We start from the raw sequence: 22,629 nt of genomic DNA on the forward strand, positions 1-22,629 counted from the left end.
AATCAAGTCTCTCCAAAAAAATTTTGAAAATTAGCCTGGCATGGTGGCATATGCCTGTAGCCCTGGCTGCTCAGGAGGCTGCAGGGGGAGGATTGCTTGAGCCAGGGAAGTGGAGGCTACAGTGAGCTGTGATCATGCCACTGCACTCCAGCCTGGGTGACAGAGCAAGACCCTATCTCAAAACTAATTAATTAATTAAATACTACTATTGTTATTACTTTAAAGATAAAGAAACTGAGGCCTGGCGGGGCGCGGTGGCTCACGCCTGTAATCCCAGCATTTTGGGAGGCTGAGGCGGGTGGATCACGAGGTCAAGAGATCGAGACCATCCTGGTCAACATGGTGAAACTCCGTCTCTACTAAAAATACAAAAAATTAGCTGGACATGGTGGCGCGTGCCTGTAATCCTAGCTACTCAGGAGGCTGAGGCAGGAGAATTGCCTGAACCCAGGAGGCGAATTGCCTGAACCCAGGAGGCGGAGGTTGCGGTGAGCCGAGATCACGCCAAGCGGAGATCGCGCCGAGCGGAGATCGCGCCATTGCACTCCAGCCTGGGTAACAAGACCGAAACTCCGTTTCAAAAAAAAAAAAGAAACTGAGGCCTAAAGAAGCTAAGTATCTTTCCCAAGTTATACTTAGTAGGTGGTAAAGCTACTATTTAAATGGAAATCCCTCTGTTTCAAACTTTAAAACCCATGATCTTTCCACAATACCTCTCCTTCCCCAAAGGCTTGCACCTAGTAGGTTCTCATTTGATTGTTTAATTGCTCTGAACTGCTTTGACTAGAACTGTGAGAGTCAGGCTCACCCCAACTTGCAGCCATGACCCGGCCATTGCCATGACTCATCCATGAAAGCCCAGACAGCCACATCTAAATGCTGGCACACATGGAGATGAGTCCCAGATCCTCTTTCTGGCAGGCAGCTGTGTCTTCTAGCACATGGAACCAGCATTCCATTTCCTGGGATCAGATGGAGCCCTCAGCAAAGAGGACCTCTCACAGTTCATGGGTTTGTCCTGATATCTAGCCCAGAAAATGTCTGCTTCCTGGCTCCCTGGAGAATGAGAAATTATTGGCTTCTGGGATGTTTTTCTAATCATTGAGCCCTCAAGGTGAAAGGTCTCTTGGATGGAAGTGAACAGACCAAGTTTACCCAACCGAGCTTGGCCTCGGGCAGCCCTGAGCCAGACTCCATTAGGGCCCACACAACAGCTGGGGCTTCTTCTTGATAGACTTTCTTCAGCTCCTCAGCATACTTTCCCCCCAAGGGTAGAAGTCTTCCAGCCCCCTGTGCAGCTAACATAAAGCAGAAATCCCACTGCAGAGCTCCCTTCAGGCTGGAAGCTGTGCACAGAGCACTCAGAAGTTTCCTCTTCCTCTATTTTCCATGGCTGCTGCTAACCCTTCAGCTTATGGGGAGAACAGAGGCTCACAAAAGGATATGTGTGCTCTTGTCCTGAAAAATGTTCCATAGGCATATAGGAGAGAGCCTGAAAGGAAGAAGTGTATTTACATGCTTGTGATACCTATTGCGTAGCAGCCATCTTACGTACACCTTCTTTCTCCTTTAATCCTCATGAAAATTATTTTCCTCTTTTAAAGACGTGTAAACTAAAACTGGCTCTAAGCACAAGGACAGTTTTTTTTTCATTAATAAAAGAGATATTGTGAAACCTTTGACCTTAGGCCTGACAAACAGTTCCTGAAGCTCAGCACAGGAGAAGGTAGGACATGGCCCCAGGTAGAAGCCTTATGTAAGACAGTCTGCTCACTGTCTGAGACTCCATGATATTTTGCGTATGTTTTCCTGCTGGAATTAGTAATTAGATCTGGAGCCCAAATCCAGCTGTCCAGTACTGTGAAAAGGGGAAGCAGTTTGGGTTTTACAAAAAGATACTCAGACTAGGAGTTTGAATACATTTGCTTGAATTCCAGCTCTATTATTTAACAGATGTGAAACCATGCCTTGGTTTTCTCATCTGTAAAGAGGGAATAAAAGATGCCAAGCTATTTAAGAGTTTTTGTGAACGTTAAACAAGATAGTGAACGTACGTGTGGAGGCCTGCAGAGGCCCGGCCTACTCAAAAGTGAACAATTTTCTTCTCCACTGCCCTTTCTTTGGAGCTCCATCCATGATTGGACTGCACCTCATTCTTCAGATTAGTTTTTCTCCCACCCCTAGCTTCACCAAGCTAAATGAAGAGCAGTTTGGTATAGAGGAAGGGGCATAGACTAGGAACTGAGTGACTTGAGTTTAAGTCCTGATTTTATGAATTACTGGCTGTGAGGTATTCAAGTGAGTTGACAAGCCTCAATTTCCTCATCTGTTAAATGGGAATAGGATATCAATACTTCCTTCTAGGGTTGCCTGAAGACTATGGAAGCATATACACTAATGCTTTGTCAATTCTAATGTGCTATACAAACGCAAGTTATTCATCCAGCAAGTATTTTTGACCACCTGGTATGGGTCAAGCATGTGCCAGGTGAGAGGGTACAAAGACAGTAAGACTTGATCTCCTTTGAGCTTGCAGTATAATGATGAGACAGATAAGTACACGGGTAATTACAACACAGTGTGGTATGTGCCATTATCAGGGGAGGAGCAGGATGCCTAGAGCACAAAGGAAGGGCACAGTGTGAGTTACCTATTGCTGCAAAACAAATTACCCAAAACTTTGCAGCTTAAAACAACAAACATTTATTATCTCATATCACTTCTAAGAGCCAGCAATCTGGAAATGGCTCAGTTGCATAGTTCTGGCTCAGGGCCTTTCATGGAACTTTCATGGAATCAAGCTGTTGGCCACAATCTCTCTCTCTCTCTCTCTCTCTCTCTCTCTCTCTCTCTCTCTCTCTCTCTCTCTCTCTGTGTGTGTGTGTGTGTGTGCGCGCGCGTGTGTGTGTGTGTGTATCTCCTTCTCTTTTAAGAGATGGGGTCTCACTCTCACTTTTATGACCAGACTGGTCTCGAACTCCTGGACTCAAGTGATCCACCCACCTTGGCCTCAATCTCCCAAAGTGCTGGGATTACAGGTGTGAGACACCACATCTGGCCTTCTGCAATCTTTAGAGACCTGACTCTTGACTAGCGATGACAAATCTACTTCCCAGCTCACTGACATGACAAATCTACTTCCCAGATTGACAAATCTACTTCCCAGCTCACATGACATGCCTGTTGACAGGAAGCTACAGTTCCTTGTCATGTGGGCTTCTCAGTAGGTCTGCTCAAGATGAATTTTCCACCCAGAGACAGGCAAGAGAGAGAGCACATCTAAGAAAGCCCCCAAGAGGAAGCTGCAGTGTCTTTTACAACCTAATCTCATAAGCGGCATATGAGATCTGCCATTTTCACTTCTGCCATTTTGTGTTGGTCACGGAAACCAACCTGATACAAAGTAGGAGGGGACAACACAAGAGTGTGAAAAGCAGGAGGTGGGGCTCACTGGGAGCCACCTGGAATGCTTGCCACTGCAGGTATCCAACACACTGGGAGAGAGGGGGGAGCCAGGAAAATTTTTTTGAAGCGTAAATTCAGGTGCATTTTTATTGTTTCTCACAGTTTCTGCTGGATATTGGGCTAGTAAGAGGGAACTTCTTATTTCAATTTAGATTATTCTGCTATTTAACAGAAATGACATTGTAAATAATATAGAGTAGACTTAGAGCTCTCCAGAGTCTACTGTGGCTTTGCTGGGGTTTCCAGAGCAGCTGCTTCCTGGTGAGGTCAGGCCCCACTGGCCCCTTGTATGGCCTTTCAAGTCCATAACCCACTCAGAGATGACCACCAATAGCCACTACTTGCCCCTATTAACAGTGCACCTCACACTGTACTGCGATCATGTGCTTACGTGTCTGATATCCCTCTACACTGCCCTGAGTGGGCAAGGAACATGTCTCTGGCACGTGGCTGTGTCTACCATCCAGCGGGATGCTTGGCACTGTGCCTAACCATTGGATGAAAAAAAGAATGAAATTTGAAAAAAATTCAGAGGACACTGAAAATGTCATAGGGTCAATACAGGTAAATAATAATGTTTATGGAATTAGGCTAAATGTTACCTGAGTCTCAGGCCCTGTGAAAGATGCTTTGCATATTTTATTTCATTTAATACTCACAATAAGCCTATGATGGGTGTACTTATCCCCATTTAACAGATGAGGAAACTAAGATCATACAATTAGAAAATGGCAGAGCCTGGATTTGACCTCAGGCCTATCAGACTCCAAAGCCTGTGCAATGAATTGTATCACATCTGGTGTAGATCTCAAACAAATGATTGCAGATTTGAGGGACTTTTGGTGACTAAAAAACAAATAAGAAAATTAAACAGCCTTTTCGCAGTCTACCCATCTGACAAAGGGCTGATATCCAGAATTTACAAACAACTCAAGCAGATTTACAGGAAAAAAACAAACAAGCCCATTCAAAAGTGGGCAAAGGATATGAACAGATACTTTACGAAAGAAGACATATATGAGGCCAAGAATCATATGAAAAAATGCTCATCGTCACTGGTCATCAGAGAGATGCAAATCAAAACCACATTGAGATACCATCTCACGCCAGTTAGAATGGCGATCATTAAAAAATCTGGAGACAACAGATGCTGGAGAGGATGTGGAGAAAAAGGAACACTTTTACACTGTTGGTGGGAGTGTAAATTAGTTCAACCATTGTGGAAGACAGTGTGGAGATTCCTCAAGGCCTTAGAAATAGAAATTCCATTTGACCCAGCAATCCCATTACTGGGTATATATCCAAAAGACTATAAATCGTTCTACTATAAGGACACATGTACACGAATGTTCATTGCAGCACTGTTTACAATAGCAAAGACCTGGAATCAACCCAAATGCCCATTGATAATAGACTGGATTGGAAAAATGTGGCACATATACACCATGGAATATTATGCAGCAATCAGAAATGATGAGTTCGTGTCGTTTGTAGGGACATGAATGAATCTGGAAAACATCATCCTCAGCAAACTGACACAAGAACAGAAAATGAAACACCGCATATTCTCACTCATAGGTGGGTGATGAAAAATGAGAACACATGGACACAGAAAGGGGAGTACTAAACACTGGGGTCTATTGGGGGGAAAAGGGGAGGGCCAGTGGGAGGGGGAGGTGGGGAGGGATAGCCTGGGGAGAAATGCCAAATGTGGGTGAAGGGGAGAAGAAAAGCAAAGCACACTGCCATGTGTGTACCTACGCAACTGTCTTGCATGCTCTGCTCATGTACCCCAAAACCTATAATCCAATAAAAAATTAAAAAAAAAAAAGAAAATTAAACAGCCTTAGGGAACAATTTGACAAACATCTAAAAGGCAGGTGTTTTCCCTTCATATATGTGCCTGTATGAGAGTGCACACACACACACACACACACACCCCTTATTTTTCCAGGAAAGCCCACCTTAAGTCTCACCTCTTCCAGGTAGCCTTCCTTGACCCACGGTGATGTTCATCTCCCTCAAACTCCTGCTGCCCTTGCGATGGTGCCGTTCAGCTGGTATTTACCCTAAGGAGTCTTGATATGCCATTTATCCCATCTGTAACTCAGGTTCATGGGTTTCTTCTCCATACACTGAAAAAGCTGGACTGCTTCCCAAGGGACCTTTTTGTCTTGCACATAGTAGGAGGTACTTCCTGACCCCACCAGCACAATCAGCTCCTTGCAGGAAGGTCATGTTTTTGCACGTGGCAGGCCCTCACTGACAGCAGTGCTTTTACCCAATTAGGCTGGAAGAGCCCACTCTCTGTTGTCTCCTGACTAGATGGTACATTCCTGGAGATCCCTTATCATGTCCCAGCATCTAGCAGAGGGCATGGAGTGTAGGAGGTTCTCCATAAGGAAATCCTGGATCAATACATGAGTGAGTGAATAAATGAAATGGTGGCAGTGGCAATGACTTTAACGTAAATGAAAACCTCTAGCATCCTTGGCATTATTCCATTAACATAAGTCATTTCTTCTACTTGTTTTGTGCTTTGCCTTTCTCCAGGTAGCATCTCCTTCGGGCCCTTTTTCTTCCCCCAGGGATTTTGCCTACAGAACTAGGACACAACACTTGAAATCAGAGTAGGCATAGTTGGAAACACATGGACAAACTTTGACTTGGCTTATTTCAGCTGCCTGCCAACCCATCACCCTTCTGTCTGGACTCATTACCACATTACCTTCCATTATTGCAAGTTGTTTTCATAACATGAAGCAATGCCCCAGCTTACAGCTTTATTTGCACAGGTTCTATCTGTGATCAGCTTCCTCTCAGATGCCATCCCCCACCTCCTGCAGTAGGGGAGGAGCTTATTCCTTCATCTTAGCTGTGATCCCACTGTCAAATGGGAGATTTCTAGGATGCCTTCTCCAACAGCTGCTCCTATACGGGATCGGAGGCCTCTTGGTCTCCCTCAGTGTCTCTGCTAGAATCTTCCCTTGTTCTACCTTTTTTTTCTGTTTTCTGCCTTACTGTCAGGAAGGCATATGGTGCAGTAAAGAGCATGGGTTTTGCAGTTAGAGCTGGATTTTCATCCTGGGTCTGCCTCTTATTAACTATTCAGCTTGGGCAATTTACCAAACTTCCTTGAGCCTTAATTTTCTCATTTGTAAACTAGGAATAATAGTATTACATGCTTCATAGGGTTATTATTAGGATTGAGTAATACTGCAAGGGGTTCAGAACAGAGCCTGCAAATAATACACACTTCAGTAAATGTTAGCTATCACAACTATTATATGGTATGTTGACTGCTCACACTGAGGATGACATGGGTAGCAAGAGGCTGAGGTGAGTTTTCATCATCATCAACATTTTGATGGAAAAAGAAACAAATTCAGATTTACCTGCTAGCCATGGTGACTCAGGCCTGTAATCCAAGTACTTTGGGAGGCTGAGGCAGGCGGATGACCTGAGGTCAGGAGTTCAAGACCAGCCTGGCCAATATGGTAAAACCCTGTCTCTACCAAAAACAAAAATTAGCTGGGCATGGTGGTGTAGTCCTGTAGTCCCAGCTACTTGGGAGGCTGAGGCCTGAAAATTATTGGAACCCAAGAGGTGGCGGTTGCAGTGAGTTGAGATCACGCCACTGCACTTCAGGTTGGGCATCAGAGAAAGACCCTGTCTCAAAAAAAAAAAAAAAGAGGAAGAAATTCAGACTTACTGAATACTGGACTGAGAGCCTTACTTACCTGAAAACATTTAATATTTAGAAGGACCCAACTTGCTGGAAAAGTTCAGGGGGTAAAGGCGTTTGCTCCATGACACATAGCCAGGGTGAGAAGCAGGTTTTTCTGACTCATTTCTTTCCCTGTTCCCCAGCAGAACCATTTGGGGCCCACTGGAGCTTTTTGTTTTGTCCTTCTCAGGGATGAACCCATGCATTTACCTTGATCATCTACCTTGATCATTGATGATCAAGGTCATTAATTGATAATATTAAGGCCATCCCTTTCTCATATGTAGAGCTAACACTGCTGTGTATGTTTTGCTCCTACCTTTTTCCCACTCCCTTTTAGTGGCCTCAAGACGTCCTATGAGTCCTGCTCCAACTTCTCTTTTCCACTCAGCCCCGCTGTCTCTGGTTTCCTGGCAAAATCTTTTTGCTATATCTGGCCCTATCACCCTCCTCCTTTCGTTACCCAGAAATTCATTCCCATGGCCTCATCTTACCCTGTGTCTGGGACTGTCTGTGCTAACCTCAGCAGGATTGGTATCAGAAGCCCAGGCCAGGCCTGAGCTGGTTCAGCTGCATGCCAGGCTGGGGCTTGGGGCTGGGGGGCTGGTCATAGGGAACCAGGGGAATGACAGAGACAAGAAAATAGCTTCCCTAGCAGGTGAGGGCAGACAGTGTGCCTGGAGATGCCACAGAGGCAACTGAGAAGTTAGGAATGCTCTGCCAGGGAGATCTCACAGTGAGGAAATCTACAAGACCTTGGACCTAGGGGAGTTAGAATAAGGCAGGCTGAATGCTAAGTTCTAAACTGGTTTTGTGTCCAGAGGAATTCAGTTCCAACAGGATCCAAAAATGGAGTGGAATTGGGGATTTTTGAACAGGCCCAGTTTTTGTCTATTTGTGGTAATAAACTGTTAGAATGTTCCAGAAAGTCCACTATTTTGGCATCCAGACTGAACAATCCAGGCTGCCTCTCCTACACAGAAATTACACTAAAAATCCTTTGGTAGATGTTGGGTTCTGATTTTTAGCTCTGAAAAATCCATTCTCTGTACCTAACCCATATTTCATCATCTAAAATATCTGCGACATGATATATGCTATCATGATAGTCCATTTTTCTAACTTCCTGGGATACTTTTGTTTACCATATTATTTCTCCTGTCAAATTTAAAATGTTTTAATTATGCAAGTAAGTGATTATAAATAAATGAATACATTTTTTGCAATTTTTTTTTTAAGAGATGAGGGTCTCACTAGATTTCACTATGTTGCCTAGCCTGGTCTTGAACTCCTAGGCTCAAGTGATCCTCTTGCCTCTGCCTCCGAGACTTCTGGGATTATAGGCATGAGCCACTGCACCTGGCCTGCAAAATGTTTTTAAAATAAACAAGTAGAGAGTAAAAAGTAAAAATCTTACACATTCCCACTTAACCCCACATTCTTCTGTAAATTATCGTGCTATAAGTTTCTGCTGTAAGTTTCTCTATGCACATGCAGCGGTATATAGGGTTAGGGGTTTGGGAAAGAGAAGAGTGAACTACCCTGGAAGAGAAGGAAGTATTTTATCCCCGGCATTAACTTTTTTGCATGTAGTAACTCAATCAATTCTCAAAACAACCCTATGAAATAAGTACTGCCTATTGTCATCCCTAGTTGACTGCTGAAGCAGTTAAGGTAATCTCACCCAAAGTCCCAGGACTAGTAAGTGGCCAAGCTGGGATTTGAACCACAGCACTGTAACTCCAGTGTCGGCATGGTTTACAGGCTGTGCTATGGGAGCTTCCTGGTGTTCTCTCTCTTTACTTTTTACTTAATTTATTGTGTAAATGGACTCTTCTACAAGCTTTTCTCCAGGTTAGATAGCTAGAAATGAAAAATTTTGATACATACTTCCAAGTGGCTCTCTAAAAACTTTGATACCAACTGATACTGCCACAGAGTTTGAGACTGTCATTTCCCCTGAAGTTTTGCTGATGCTGGATTTTATTGTTTATTATTCATTTTTGACAACCAGAAGAGTAAAAATATTCCATCCTAATTTGAAGTTAAATTTCCTTATGTACCCATGAGATTGAACATTGTTATATGCTTATTGACCACTTACATTTCTTTCTCAGTTTAATTACCTGTTCAACTCCTTGGTTCATTTTTTAATAGTTTAGTTTAATTTGTATTTTATATTCATTTGTAAGTACTCTTTATATATTAAGGATGTTAATCCTTTGTTGTATATTTGGCAAATAATCTGCTCTTTTTGCTCTTTTTAAACTTTTGCTTGTGGTATTTTCATTGTATAAAATTCTTCAATTTAAAAAATAGTAAAACTGTGTATTTAACATAGTTAATTATTAATATTTTGGATATAATAACTATAAAAATGACATCTGCTATTTGTTTCAAAATGACTCACTGAGGATAGGCAGATAGATAAAGCAAAATTGACTATGAATTTGATGATTATTATGTCTGGTGATGCATGGAGAAGGGTTCATTGCACCATTCTCTCCACTTTTGTAAAAATAAATAGTTAAAATCCTCTAGTCAAATCGGTCCCTTTTGATAATGCTCTCTGTTCTGAAATTTGTTTAAGAGGAACTTTCCCATTTCCATATTACAGAAATAGTCTCCTATATTTTGTCTTAATATTTTTTTTTTATTTAGCTCTTTAGTCAAGCTGTAAGTGTCCTTGTGTTTGATAAAAATCTAATTTTTATTTTTTTGAGACAGAGTCTCACTCTGTCACCCAGATTGGAGTGCAGTGGTATGATCTCAGCTCACTGCAACCTCCACCTTCTGGGTTCAGGCAATTCTCCTACCTCAGCCTCCAGAGTAGCAGGGATTATAGGCTTGCACCACCATGCCCATCTAATTTTTGTATTTTTAGTAGATATAGGGTTTCACCATGTTGGCCAGGCTGGTCTCGAACTCCTGACCTCAAATGATCCACCTGCCTCAGCCTCCCAAAATGCTAGGATTACAGGTGTGAGCCACCATGCCCAGCCCCCCAAATCTAACTTTTATTTTGCAAGTGGAAAGCTCATTATCCAGCATGACTTATGGGATAATTTTTTTCTTCTTTTTTTCCAATCTTACTGTCACCTTTATTTCTAACAAATTCCCATCTATGCACATGGTTGTTTCTGGGCACTAGAATGAATTTACTGAGTCTGCTCTGTTAACTCATTGTTTTCATTACCATCTGTCTTCCAAATGAGCTTTAGAATCAGCTCAAGTTTCAGGAAAAAAAATGTTTCTGGTTTTTTAATTGAGATTTTATTAGTTCATAAATCAATTTTTTTTTTTTTGATACAGGGTCTTACTCTGTCACGTAGGCTGGAGTACAGTGGTGCGATCTCAGCTCACTGCAACCTCTGCCTCCCGGGTTCAAGCAATTCTCATGCTTCAGCCTGCCAAGTAGCTGAGATTACAAGCATGTGCCACCATGTCCAGCTAATTTTTGTATTTTTAGTAGAGACAGGATTTCATCATGTTGGCCAGGCTGATCTCAAATTCCTGATCTGCCCGCCTTGGCCTCCCAAAGTGCTGAGATTACAGGCATGAGTCACCACACTGAGCCTGATTAATCAATTTGAGGAAAATTGACATGTTTATATTATTGATCCTCCATCCGGGAAATGGTACATTTCTTCCATTATTTTTTGTTGTTTAGTGAAATCATAAAGAATATTTCTTCCTAGATTTAAGTATTTTTAGATGCTGTTGCTTTTATGAACTAAATATTTTTTTCCCATAATGTTATTTTCTAAAACTTCCTGTTCTCTTTATTGGGGAATTAATGCAAGCCTGTTACTTTTTCAATATTGGGTATCAAATACTACTTAGACAACTGTAGGTTTGCTAATTTCTCACCTTGTCACTGTTCCTTTTATATAGATAGCATCTCCTTTTCTGGAATTTAGCTTTTCTTTCATAGTAGTGCATCCTTAGGTAATTCTTCAGAAAGAGTGCATATGAGGTAAATGTTCCAAATTCTTGGAGGTTAGAAAATGTCTTCATTTCACTTTCTCATTTTAATGCTGGTTTTAAAATCTGAAGTTATTGCTTCATTGCTGCCCAGCATTTGTTACCTTTCAGAAGTCTGAAAGCCAATCTCTTTATTTTCCTTTCTTTCTTTTTTTTTTTTTTCAAGGGCTGGCTGTGAGCGGCCAGCCAGGGTGGGGGATGAGTGCCGGGTTTTGGCCAAGCACTGTTGAAGCAGGGAACCGCGGTGATTTTTGGTGACAAAAGTCCCAGCCAATCTTATTTCTGTTTCTCTTAGCTAACCTGTCTTTCTCATAGTTTAATACTTTTAGGGTTTTCTCTTTGTCCTTTTGGCTCTGCAACACCCTTAGGGTTTGTCTAAGTAAGGAACTTGTAGAGTTTATCTTAGCTGACACTTGGTAGGTCTTCTGTCTTAAGCCTTTCTTTAAGTTGTGGGGAATTTTTCTTTTACTATTTATTTGCGAATCTCTTCCCCACCAATTAGTTCTCTCCTGGCGCTTCTTTTGGATGAATGGAGTCCCTCATGCATCAATACTTTGTGTCTTTGTATTAGTTTGCTAGGGCTGCCATAACAAACACCATAAACTGGGAGATTTAAGCAATAGAAATTTATTTTCTCATGGTTCTGGGAGCTGAGAAGTCCAAAATCAAGGTGCTGTCCAATTCAGTTTCTGGTAAGGACTCTTTTCCTGGCTTGCACATTGCTGCCTTCCAGCTACATCTTCATTTGGAGAAGAAAAACTCTGGTGTCTCTTTTTCCTGTTATGAGGGTGTCATCCTACTAAATTGCCCCCCCCCCAGGTGACCTCATTTAACATGTATCAACTCCTCACAGGCCACATAAAGCCATATTCATGGTTAGGGCTTCAAAATATGAATTGGGGAGGGAGGTACAATAAGTCTTTTAATTGTTCTCCCAAATTTTCCATTCATGCTATTTTCTGTATATTCAGAGATTTCCTCAGATTTAACTTCTTGATTATATCTCCAATTTTTGTCATATCCATTCTATTATTCACTCATCTTTTATTTAGTTTTTACTATCATATTTTTAAATTCCCCCTTTTTTGTTGTTTTTCCTTTGTCAAAGCAATTACATGTTCCTTTTCATAGCAACCTGCTGCAATATACTCATGTATCTTTCTAAGGAAGATGTACTTAAAAATTTGTTAATGTTCTTTTCTGTTTATTTGATTATCTTTCCTCTGAGATTGGTTTTCAGTTTGTTCACCATAGTCTTTTTTTTTTTTTTTAAGACTGTTGAATTTTCTCAAGCATCTGGGGATCCTTGGTTTTCCATCCATATCTATGATTGAAGGACAGCTTATTTAGTGGGTATGTTGTTTAAGTTTTTATCTCAGTTTAGAGGTATCTGTTTCCCCTACAGGTTCCTCAGATGAATGATGGGTCAGTCAGAACTCTGTGTGTGTGAAGCAGAAAGGGAACAAGGCTTGGAGATGACCCTTTCCCCCACTCTTTCCTTTGCTAATCTGTAATGCCAAAAATAAGGAGGACTTTACCATGATGAAGCTACAGTTGACAGCCTCGCTCTGCATCCGTGGAAGGTGGCTGGGGTTACTTCCAGTCTTGCTCTCCTTTCTCCATCTCTTACACCCTAGCAGGTGCCCTCCCCAGATAGGCAATTTACTTTCTTAGAATGAAGCTGTGTGTTTTATCTTGGGTCAACCCACCATCACTACTACCACTGCCACCACCACCACCACCACCACCACCAATTGCAACTCCCTGTAGTGAAGGAAGAAGGAAAAGAATCTGTTGTGCAGAGGGCAGTTGAAGATTGATAATTCTGATGGTTGCTTCACAGCCCCTCCTATACTTTTTGTTTCCTCTGAGCTTGGAGATTCTCTGCTCCTGTGTTTGAAAGAATTATTTCATCAGAGTGCTTAGAAACGTGTTAATACTCTCTGCTCTGCTACTCTTCATTAGTCTGATCCTGACTGCTTTCTATCCAAATTTTTATCGTAATTTCTATCTCCTTTCTTTTATGTTGGTGCTAGTAGGGACTTACTGATTTTAAAAGTGAATTCACTATCTTTTAAGGAATTTATGGTGGGAGGTCAAGTATATGTTTGTGCTTGGCTTTCCATCTTGATTTCCTTCCTCTTCTCCCTTTCCTTATTTCTCCTTTTGGTAATGAAAGTTTCAATAGAAAAAATAAAGTAAAATAAAATAAAATAAATAAAATGTGGCATATATACACCATGGAATACTATGCAGCCATGAAAAATGATGAGTTCATGTCCTTTGTAGAGACATAGATGAACCTGGAAACCATCAGTCTCAGCAAACTGACACAAGATCAGAAAATCAAACACTGCATGTTCCCACTCATAGGCGGGTGTTGAACAATGAGAACACATGGACACAGGGAGGGAAGCATCACACACTGGGGTCTGTCAGGGGGAAATAGGGGAGGGACAGTGGGAGGTGGGGAGTTGGGGAGAGATAGCATGGGGAGAAATGCCAGATATAGGTGATGGGGAGGAAGGCAGCAAATCACACTGCCATTTGTGTACCTACGCAACAATCTTGCATGTTCTTCACATGTACCCGAAAACCTAAAATGAAATTTAAAAAAAACTTCCCAGTCTACTCCAGAAAAAAATAAAATAAAATGAAATAAAAATAAATAAATAAATAAATAATTTTAAAAAGAAATTTTCAATAGAGTATGCTATTGGAATACAGCTTCTTTGTTAATTAAAATAATTTTAGTTAGGCAGGGCGCGGTGGCTCACACACCTGTAATTCCAACACTTTGGGAAGTCACGGTAGGCTGATTGCTTAAAGTCAGGAGTTGAGACCAGCTTGGCCAATATGGTGAAACCCTGTCTCTACTGAAAACAGAAAAATCAGCCTGGCCTGATGGCGCACAACTGTCATTCCAGCTACTTGGGAGGCTCCACTCAGGAGGTGGAGGTTGCAGTGAGCCAAGATCACACCATTGCATTCCAGCCTGGGCGACAGAGTAAAACTCTGTCTCAAAAAAATTAAAAAATTATTATTCAATAAAATGTTCAGACACTTACATATAGTATGGTTTTGAATCCTCACAATAATCCTATTATGTAGGCATCAAATTCTACATTTGATTAATGAGGAAGTGAATCTCAGGAAGGTTAAATGAAGTAACTGAGATCACACAGCTAATAAACAGACCCAAAGTCTGACTCCAAAGCCTGCTTTACACGGCTAGACATGGTTCTGTTATATTTGTTTTCTCTAGATTTCAGTATGTTTATTTTTACTTTCCCCATTAATATGTAAGTTCCTTGAGGGTAGGCGTCCTGACTACAGTTTCTTTTTTTATTTTTATTTTTCATTTGAGACAGGGTCTTGCTTTGTCACCCAAGCTGGAGTGCAGTGGTGTGATCATGGCTCATTGCAGTTTTGACTTCCCAGAATTAAGTGATCCTCTTACTTTAGTCCCCCAAGTAACTGGGACTGCAGGCACATGCCACCATGCCAGACTAATTTTTTTATTTTTGGTAGATACAGGGTTTCTCTGTGTTGCCCAGGCTGATCTCTAACTCCTGAGCTCACGTAATCTACCCTTCTCCCCCTCCCAAAGTACTTGGATTACAGGTGTGAGCCACCACCCCAGCCTAGGTTCTCATTTGTATTCTGAGGTGCCCGACTTAATGTTCTACAAGCAGCAATCAGTTTAAATTTTGTGGACTAACTAGGTAAAGCAGTTAATTTTAATTATGCTATCATCATGCATGGTTATACATTAGAGTGGTGCAAATGCTTTATTTGAGGTCTTTAAATTTTTATGTCCTCTAAATTAAAGATTGGGTTGCAAATAGAAATTAAAACTAGAGGAAAGGCTGGGCATGGTGGCTTACACCTGTAATTCCAGCACTTCGAGAGGCTGAGGCGGGTGGATCACGAGATCACGAGTTCAAGACTAGCCTGGCCAAGATGGTGAAACCCTGACTCTATTAAAAATACAAAAATTAGCCAGGCACAGTGGCAGGAGTCTGTAATCCCAGCTACTTGGGAGGCTGAGGCAGGAGAATCGCATGAACCAGAGCATCAGAGGTGGCAGTGAGCCGAGATCAAACCACTGCACTCCAGCCTGGGAGACAGAGTGAGACTTTGTCAAAACAACAACAACAACAAAAAACAACTAGAGGAATTGTCAAAGTTCAGCTTCTAGCTAGAGTTGTTACAGCAACTGCAGGAAATAAATCTGCATAGACAGAAGGGAGATCAAGAGGAAATATGTGTTGATCTCTAATATGAGTTCTAGACAATTGTTTTTCTATTTCTTCAATACTTTCATATGTTGAGATGACTAGAATTATGATTTTCATGTATTCCATAACATCCTCTGTCATATTTTTCTCTTGAAGCCTGTTTCAGGAAGAGCTACTTTCTGAAGGAGATAGAATCATCATGCCTTAACATTCCTAAAGATGGGGTACCCTGGGTTTGTTCTTTCTCTGTGTATATTTTTTAATATACACATGAATTTGCATGTCATTCTTGTGCAGGGGCCATGCTAACCTTCTCTGTGTCATTCCAATTTTTAGTATATGTGCTACTGAAGCAAGCATAGGTTTTATTCTTTCTGATCCCATTTGCTTCATTAATTCATTCACTCATTTATTGACATCTATGATACTGGTTTTTAACCTGGCTACATAATAAAACCACCAAGGAAACACTTCTAAAATACCATTACCAGGTTTCACCCACAGATTAATGAAGCCTAGGCCAGGCCTATACATTTCTAAAGCTCCTCAAGCAATTATGGTGCATGTGAGGGTTGAACACCCCTGCCCAGTGATATTTTAGGTCCTGTGCAAACAAGAGCGGATGCTCTTAATAATTGCTAATAATAAAAAGAAATAATTGCTAACATTGAGAATGCATACTGTATGTCAGGCATTATTCTTAGTTCTTTATGTTTTAACACATCTAATCCTCTCAACAACCCAAGAAGGTAAGTATTATTCACCTTTTATAGGCAAGAAAATTGACGCACAGAAAGGCTAGGTAACTTGCCCAAGGTAAGACATATAGGAAGTGGCAGAATCAGGTCCTGGAGTCCATCCTCACTTTTCTATGGCCCATCCATAATATCATAGTTGAGTAAATAATGAAAAGATAGGAGATATGTATCAAGAGGAACACCTAAAGTGACAGGTGGAGGAAGGATATAGGTTCAGGAAGGCTTCCTATAGGAGGTGGCACTTCAATTAAATAGAGGAAAAATGGACACCAGAGAGGCAAAGTGGGCAGTAGTGTTCCTCAGGTTCCTACCTCCTTTGTCCTGCTACACAACCTGCCTTCCCTAGTCCCAGGAGCACCTTCCTCCCTCTTCTCTACATTGAAAACACTGGAATGCCTTCAATCATCCTTAACACGCCTAACATTTCAACTGGGAAGTCTGAAGTCATGCACAATTACTCATGCAATTTTTCCTCCAGACAATAGGTCCTTCTGTGTGCTTCTCATTCAAATATATAAAGCTTCACTTTGTTGTTTTAAAAAAGTCTTTGTTGTAGAAACAATTCACAAATGTGTCAAACACACATTGGTTACCCACCCGCTTCTCTGTCCCCTCACCTGATTGGGATGCTAGTTTGCCAGGGATGTGTGCCCACTTGCCGACTCTGCCCAGAATGGAAGCTAGCGCTGCATTTCACATTACTTCTAACCAAGTAGGGCTCTAAGCTTAAGTTTGAGGTTAACCTCAGGGGGCGTTTAGCCACACCTGCCACCCACTCTGCCTGGCCTCAGGGGTGGGGACAGACTTCTGCTGGAGAAAGGGAAATGCTCTGATGCTGCTAATTAACTGTGGGAGGAAAGGAAGCCCTCTCCAGACACCAAAAATACCAAAGAAGAACATTATAAAAAGCAGCCTTTGTACCAGCCAGCCACATCATTCAGCCCAACCCAGGCTGGGGCTGAAGGGAAAAATAACAACTCTCGCAGCCACTAAGTTCCCTGCATCCCAACTGGGCACCTCAGGAGGTCATGCCCTGAATGAGTGTCTGCTGGAGAAGGGGGTTCCAGGACCGTGGCGGGAGTCTGGCTGCCTTCCCAGCTGGCCTTTGGCAAACCACAGGAAGCTGCCTGAAGCTGGCATGTTTATAAGGTGACTTGTGAGACTTCCTTAGAATAGCAACAGGTCTGTTTCATAATTTAAAAGCCAAGGAGTGTGTGTCTATAGAGGTACGAGGTGGAGCTGCAGGACCTGACCTCACAGTCTGGGTAATCCCACTCTTGCAGATCGCTTTACCACCCCGTGCTTATCAATTTAGGGGCTGATCCTCATTCTGTAGATGGGACTGTCTTAAACCCAGAGAAAGAAGTGTCACCTTCCAGCCAGCCGGAGTCCCCAGAGTTTGACTGCCACAGGGCTGAACTGAGTTTTAGGTATCTGAGAGACTCAGGGTCCAGAGGGGTGCTGTTGGGAAGGGCTGGGGTTGCTTCAAGAATTGGATTTGTTCACATGTAGGAGGGCACTCAGGCTTTTTGGCTGGGCCTTAAGCTCAGGAGACTGCAGAATTCCACAAGTGTAAGGGAATGAGGTAAAACTTGAGGGTGGCCTTAGAATGGAGGATTGTGGACCTTAGAATCTGAAAGCTGCCAGAGCTACATTGGAGGCTGTTGGAGGGCATGTTTACAGGGTATGCCTTATTTTATAGGGGCTGGGACTGATTCCCAAGACTGTAAATTGCCAAAACCTGGAAGTTGGGGTCCTAGGATTTCATACCAGGCAAGTTTCCCAGACTCTCACTCCAGTAACATTTTTGCATCTGGGCAGACAAGGGGGAAATTCCGCCACAATAATATCACATGTGCAGGATCCTTGGCAGCTGCACATGCGGTGGCACATGTCCTTCCCTCCCTTCCTGTTGATATAGGATCTCCTTTATAGACTCCTCGAGTGTCAGAGCTGAAAAGATCTTAGAAGCCATGTAGACCAATGATTTTGTTTAACAGGAAAAGAAACAGAGAACCAGAGGAAAATGACTGGCACAAGCACATACAGCTAGTTAGTAATCGCAAGGATTGAAACCAGTTTTGTTGACAACCAGTCCAGGGCTTTTCCCACAACACCACACCCTTTATAACAAATCACATTTGCATATCAGGGACTGTTACCCATTCCATATTGTAGTTCCCATTTTACTCTTTTCCATGAAGGATGCCTGGAACTGTAGCTTGCTCATGGTTGAATGACTTTCTGAAAAGTTTCCACTATTTGGTATTTTGACCAAAATGACAACAACAAACAAAAAAACAAAATGAAATCCTATTAGGTTAGAAAGAAAGAGGTTATCATAGCCAAATGCTGCCAATATGAAATGTGATCAGGGTGGAAGAGCAAATTCCCAGAGTCTAAGGCCTTGCTGCTCAAAGTTGTCAATAGACCAGTAAGCGTGGGTGTCACCGGAGAGTCCCACCCAGACCTGCAGAATCAGAATCTGCATGTTCACAAGAGCATACGTGATCTAAGTCTGAGTAGTACCTCTTTGAGGCAAGGCTCTGCAAAAAAAATCCTTCTCTTTCTCTTCCTCCCCAAATGCTTAACATTCTACCACTTCCCTCTTGCTCCTTTCTTCCACATGCTCTGTCTCCAATGTTACTATGTTAATCTGGTTCTGCCTTTTCTTGAAATTTTAAAGCCACAAAGGGGTGCAAGGGGGTGCGGGGGACTGGATGTATTTTAAAAGGGGACAGAAAATGGAAACTTTTAAAGAAATAAAATATGGCCAATTGGGAAGATCTTTTGCAGCTCCAATGTCACGTTGTTAATGTTGAAATATAAACATCTACTATGTTTATATTGGCTTCCTTGTAAAATCTTCAACTTTGGTTATATTTAGGAATTTGATGGCTTGGAAAGCATACTGAAAAACTCTGAGAACAAAAATATTTTTCCCCTTAACTTTATGGAAAATAAGAAAATCTCTTTCAAAAAAAAAAATCCCAAGAACATCTTTTCTCTACTTTCCTGATTGTCCCATCCACATGGCACCATGGCACATTTTTTCCTCTTAGCTTCCTTGTTCTCTTTGTTCTAGTTTGGTTTCTCATTTCATTTACATTTTTAAAAATTGGGGTTTTCTTATTATTTATTTTTTATTTAAGAATTAGAAAACAGAGGTAAAAGAAAGCACAACAGAATTCTGCTGATGTAGAAACAATGTAAACTTCTTATATAAAAGTATCTCAAACCTTTTTGTGCATATATTTGTTAACAAAAATGTGATAATTCAGAATATAATAATTAATATCTACTTCCTTTTAAGTGGAACTATAAATTATTAACTTCTTTATATCTGTGAACATATCTCAACAACATTATTTTTGTTAAATTCTGCCATTGAAATTGTATCATGATTATTGGGTAATATTTCTATTGCTGGATATTTAGGTACTTCAAACTTTTCACTATTAAAAGCAGTATTGGGCATGGCACAGTGGTTCATGCCTGTAATCTCAACACTTTGGGAAGCTGAGGCAGGGGGATTGCTTAAGGCCAGGTGTTTGAGACCAGTCTGGGCAACATAGTGAGACCCTCATCTGTATAAAAAAAAAATCAGGCAGACATGGTGGCCCACACCTGTGGTCCCAGCTACTTAGGAGGCTCAGGTGGGAAGATCCCTTAAACTGGAAAGGTCAAGGCTGCAGTGAGCATGACTGTGTTACTGTGCTCCAGCCTGCAACAGAGTAAAACCCCATGTCAAAAAAACAAAGAAAAAAAAAGGAAAAGAAAAATAGAAAAGCAGTGAAAAGCAACACTGCATATTCTTAATGATTTTTTTTACCTTAAACCATTTAATTAAGTCAGGAACACATAAAAACATCATTACACTTGTGAAAATAATTTAAGATAACATGAAATCCTTTTTGAACCTCATTGCCAGCCCTGATTCCCTTCTTCTCCCTCTTTCCTTGTTCCAGCTCTCCCGCTCCCACCCTAACTCAAGGAATTCAATTGTCAACCCAACTTTTGATGGGGGTGTATGGGGTACAGAGCACAGAATTAAATGCTGTCAGGATTTCAGTCAATGACACGGTGTCCACCCTAGTGAGGGAGAACAGGCATTCATTCATGGGGAGATGCAAATAATAATTCCAAGCTGTACACTGTACCACCAAGTGCAAGTTAAGGTTAGGCAAACCAAGCACAGTCCCAATAACTGCTGAGTGCACATGAAGGCCTCTTCAATCTTCAGCAGGATCACTGCTCCAGGTTTTTACTTGGCCCCCTTGCCTATAATCTCTCCCTTTCAACCCATCCAGTTGACTGCTGATAAAATAATCTCAAAAGCCACTCTTCTGATATGTGTGATCTTGCTCATTCCCTACTCCTCTTATTCTGCCTGCTAAGCTTCCCCTCATTTCAAGACTCAGCTCAAACTTTAGTTTAGTCAACGTGCAGCTACTAAGCACATATTAGGTGCTAATCACGTCTTCTTAAGCTTTCCTCACTCTAGGTTCTGCAAGCAACTCCCTCCTTGCTCTTTCTCTTGTAACAGATGCTACTTTGTTGGGATTGTTTTTTATTTTTCTGGCCCACCTCGACCCCATACCCTGTTGTTAAAGTACAGGACCTCCATCTGGCTGGCTACATAGTTGATGCTTAGTATTTATCTGCTCAACAAAAAGAACAAATAAATGAGCTTCCCAGAAATGTCCCACTGGTTCTTAATATACTTTTAGGATTTGGAGGTTACTTTTTGCTTAGAGTGAGAAGCAATTGCATTAGGTGGCAGGAGCAGAGGCAGCCTTTGAGGTGACGTGTCCTAGTTCCTTAAAGTAGTAAAGGGAGTTGTTGGTTCTTGCCCCATTCTAAGTCTTCGGTTTCTATGTTTGAAACAAACAGCCTATAGCTGTCTTTGCAATGTAAGAGATACTAAGGAAATATTTGTTCAAAAAAAAAGAAAAAGGGTTTTTTTGTTTGTTTGTTTGAGACGGAGTCTTACTCTGTAGCCCAGGCTAGAGTGTAATGGCACAATCACAGCTCACTGCAACCTCTGCCTCCTGGGTTCAAGACAAAAAGAGATTCTCCTGCCTCAGCCTCCCGAGTAGCTGGGATTACAGGCACCTGCCACCTCACCCAGCTAATTTTTGTATTTTTAGTAGAGACGGCGTTTTGCCATGTTGGGCAGGCTGGTCTTGACCTCCTGACCTCAGGTGATCTGCCTGCCTCTGCCACTCAAACCGCTAGTATTACAAGCATGAGCCATCATGCCCAGCCAAAGGAAAAGTTTTAAAAAGATGGCAACTCTCCCTAGTTAGGGATTGGAAATTTGTAAAGCTCAAATCTGTTCATGTTGCCCCCTTGCTTAAATCCCTTTGGTTGTTTCCCATTGCTATTAGGATAAAGTTCAAAATTTTAAACTTGACCAGAAAGGCCCCACATGGCATGCAGGCTGCCAACCTCACCAGCATCCTGTCACATCATTCTTGGATCTCTTTATACTCCAGCCCCACAAGTCATTTCTTTGTTCCTCATGGGCACCACACTTCAAAAATGCTTCTTATGCCTGGAACACTCTCTGCTATAACCCACACCCACACCCATGGCCTTACCCTTCCCCATGTCACCTGGCTTATTGTCCTGTATCCTCTTGTCCCAGCTTAGCTGTCACTGCCCAGGGAAGCCTCTCTGGACTGCACTCTAGTTTAGGTCACCCCACTGTACACTAGCATAGCACTCTATATTTTTCCTTTATAACCCTTTTTATTAGTATAACTTGATAGTTGTGTGTATTCTTGAATATTTGCTTCTCTCTCTCCACCTCCTGATTCCAAAATAACTTCATGAGGACTGGATCCATGTCTATTATGTTCACTACGTTATTGAAGGGGCCTTACCTACATTATGTCATTTAGTTGAACAATCCTGCAAAGCAGATATCCTCCTCCTTATTCGGCAGGTGTGATAATGATGTGTGGAAGCTGATAGACGTGTGTGGTAACGTCAAGATTTGAGCATGGTTCCATCTGTATTTCTAAAGGGGTAGAAATTTGTTTATTTGGGTTTTGGATTACCAGGACCTGAACTGGAAGTCCCCATGAACTGGAATCCCAGTTCCACTACTTTCTAATTTTATTTTATTATTATTATTATTTAAGACATAGTCTCACTCTGTCATCCAGGCTAAAGTACCATGGCACAATCTCAGCTAACTGCAACCTCTGCCTCCTAGGTTCAAGTGATTCTCCTGCCTCAAGCCTCCTGTGTAGCTGAGATTATAGGTGCCTGCCACCATGCCTGGGCAATTTTTGCAGTTTTAGTAGAGATGGGGTTTCACCATGTTTGCCAGGCTGGTCTTGAACTCCTGACCTCAGGTGATCTGCCCACCTCAGCCTCCCAACATGCTGGGATTACAGGTGTGAGCCACCATGCCCCGCTCTAATTTAAAATGCCAAGCGAGTCT

General features: G+C 41.9%; 1 non-coding gene across 1 annotated transcript; it reads right to left on the bottom strand.

Moving 5' to 3' along the window:
• Window positions 1-15,669: 15,669 nt before the first annotated feature.
• LOC118145921 (U6 spliceosomal RNA) lies at window positions 15,670-15,773 on the bottom strand. The gene has a single exon (XR_004731405.1). It is a non-coding gene; the product is annotated as a U6 spliceosomal RNA (small nuclear RNA).
• Between the last annotated feature and the right edge of the window lie 6,856 nt (window positions 15,774-22,629).

The sequence above is a fragment of the Callithrix jacchus genome, chromosome 10, assembly GCF_049354715.1.
Source record: "Callithrix jacchus isolate 240 chromosome 10, calJac240_pri, whole genome shotgun sequence".
NCBI lineage: Eukaryota > Metazoa > Chordata > Mammalia > Primates > Cebidae > Callithrix > Callithrix jacchus.